This window comes from Panthera onca, chromosome C1, assembly GCF_046562875.1.
Source record: "Panthera onca isolate mPanOnc1 chromosome C1, mPanOnc1 haplotype 2, whole genome shotgun sequence".
Lineage (NCBI taxonomy): Eukaryota > Metazoa > Chordata > Mammalia > Carnivora > Felidae > Panthera > Panthera onca.
Window position 1 is genome coordinate 189962675 of NC_138346.1, and position 2877 is coordinate 189965551.

The window sequence follows — 2877 nt, forward strand, 5'->3', positions numbered from 1 at the left end:
TGGAAATCTGATCTTTAAGCTTAGCGTCACCTCTGGACCCCATGGTTCTCTTCCCATCTGAGATGCTGAACAAGTCGCTGCCTCTCTTTGTGAGGAGCCCTCACTGCCAGGAGAGGGCCCCTCATCACCTTTGCCAACTCCAGCTCCAGACAACCTCCTCACTGGCAGCAGGAAAAGGAAAGAGACCATGGCTGCCGGAGGGATGGAAGTTAGATCTCAGGAAGGACTTTCATAGGACACAGACTTTGCCTGTTTCTCCTGCAGGGGTGTGTGTAACAAACGGAGGGACAGGCCCACTCCTTTTTAAAGTGGAAAGACGTGGACTCTTCTTAAGGGGTGAGGGGAATGGAGAAGATGGTCCTAGGAGGCCATAAGTGGTTTATTTGGTGTGTGTGTGTGTGTGTGTGTGTGTGTGTGTGTGCGCGCGCGCGCGCGCGCGCGCGCGCGCGTGCGCATAAGGACTGGAAGAGGCAGAGGAGAAAGTCCGGTTCCGAGAGGACAGGTGGCCACTGTGAGGGTCACCCGGTGGCCTTCCTGCCCCCATCCGGATTCCCAGGACATGACTGGGAGGATGGACTTTCCTCACCACAGCCTTTAGTGACTAAGACACTTTTCTGAGCAAACAGCTGTCTCAAGCTCTCTCAGTCCGCCTCCCTGCTGCAGGGGTGGGGGTGGGGGGGGCGCTGTGGCTTCCCACCCTCCTCCTTCTCTTCCTCTCTCCCACCTGTTCCCTGCACCCCACCCTCAGCAGCTTCTTTCCCACCCCCCAGCCCCTGCACCTCTCCCTGGTAACACTGCCTAACACTACCAGAATGTCTCCACTCTGCCCAGACCCACCTGGGCGGGTCCCTTCCCCACTATGGGCCTCAGTTTTTCCATCTGTACCAGAAGAAGGGGGCAGGACTCCAGGATCTCCTGTAGTTCATCACTGTCACCATCATCCATCAATGGAGCAAGTATTGATTGAGAGGAAGGGTGGGGAGGGAGAGCTCCCATTTGCAGGGTACCAGCTGTGTGCCAGGTCCTGCCCCATCTGAGACAGAGAGCAGCCATTTGCATGTGTGGAAGCCGAGGCTCAGAGAGATACAGGAACGCACTGAAGGATACACAGCCCGTGGGTGACCCCAGAACTGTCTGTGACCTGTCCTCCCTGCTGGCTGGCACCTGCCTACTGTGCACTGGGATCCTGGGACCAGTGCTGTAGGCTGAGGGGAACTGTAGATGGCCTGATCCTTGTTCTTCGTGGCTCACCCCTGCCAGGGGTGGAGGCTCCCGGGTCTGTGAGGGTTCAAGTCTAAAAGTGTCTGGGACCTCTGTCCCAGGGCCAGGCTCAAGCCTGTCATTGACTATAACAGCCCACCGGTGTGATCTCAGGTCAACCAAAGGTGCAGATTCTTTTCTTGGAGTGGGAAGCGGGGTTTTAAGTCTGTGGTTTTCCGATTTTACTAACAGTGGAATCCTCCTTATAGACAGAATCGTAAAGTAGCACCCCAACATGTAAGAAGTATTCAAGCACAGGTGTTCTGCTTGGGGTGGGGGGTCGAGGTTCCACCCACCCGACTTCCTCCTCTTCCCTCTCCCCCCGGGTTTTCTTACAGCTCTTAGGGCTGCTAGAGGTCAGACAAGGGAAAAGTCTCCACTGGCAATGTCTCCACAAGGGGACAGGGGCATGGGGGACTCGGAGAGGTGCGGAGAAGTGCAGCCAATGACGCCTGCAGACCCCGTTAATGAGGTCCGGGCTAAATGCTAGGCCTTATCCAGGATGATCCGCCTGCATTGTCTTATTTCGGCACCCCAACCCAAAACCCTGTGATGCAATGCTGCTTACACCCCCATTTTACAGACAAGAAGACTGAGGGTCAGTGAAGAGACTCATCTAATCTTGCTCTCTACCCCTGTGTTGTAGGGTGTGTGTGTATGTGTAGGTGGGGGGTAGGGATGAAGAAGTTATAGAGCAGAGGGGAGGAAGGGCAAGCTTGGCAAGGGGGACACCAGGGGCCTTGAATGCTAAGCTGGAGGGTCCAGTTTGGCCTGATAGGAAAGAGTCTGGCCACAGCCTTAGCCTGGCCATGCTGCAGAGGTGGGGCTCCATAGGAGAGGGCTCAGGAGGGCTGGAGTTGGAGGGATCGGCACCCAAGGAGGCCGGCAGTGCCAGGGGCAGAAAGAGCACTGAACTACAGGTCATGGCTGGGCTTCCTGCCTCTACCTCTGGATTAGCTGGTAACCTTGGGCAAGCCACTCCACCTCTACCCCACCTTGCCCAGCTATCAGGAAGACTGAATGCATGGGAGAGGGGACATGCTGTGAGAAACTCCTAGTCTTAGCAGCTCTTCTCAATCTGGGAAGGCTTCCTAGGAGCAGGGGCTTGGCGTGCAGGGTGGGGTGCACACGGGGTAGTGACATCACTTGCATCATTCACTCCCAGGGCTCCACTCCACTGTGAGCAGGAGGAAGAAGTATAAAGATCAGGCCTGCTTCTGTTTCGCAGTGAGGCCAGAGAGAACAAGAGACTTAGGCCCCTTGGCAGGTGGGAGGTACCGGAGGGAACAGAGGAGTTTCTATCCCCCCAGATCTCCGTGTGCCCCTGAGCTTTCCCCAGCCCAGCCCACGCAGGTCTTCAGGGCCAGTCAGTTCAGAGACACAGGAAGTAGGGAGGGAACGGTGTTGCTGAGCTCAGCGAAAGTGAACCCCCATTGATCCTCAGGGCTGGAGGGGGGCCCACAAAGAGGAGACACTGAAGGAGAGGGGGTGTGGAGTTGAAAGTCAAAACCATCCCTTCTTTTGTGGCTCCTCCTCTGGCTTCGAGATTCTTCCTCTTTGAGCCCCAACTCCTGGAAGACCATGCAGAAGGCTCCACTACGGCTGCAGGTGTGCTGG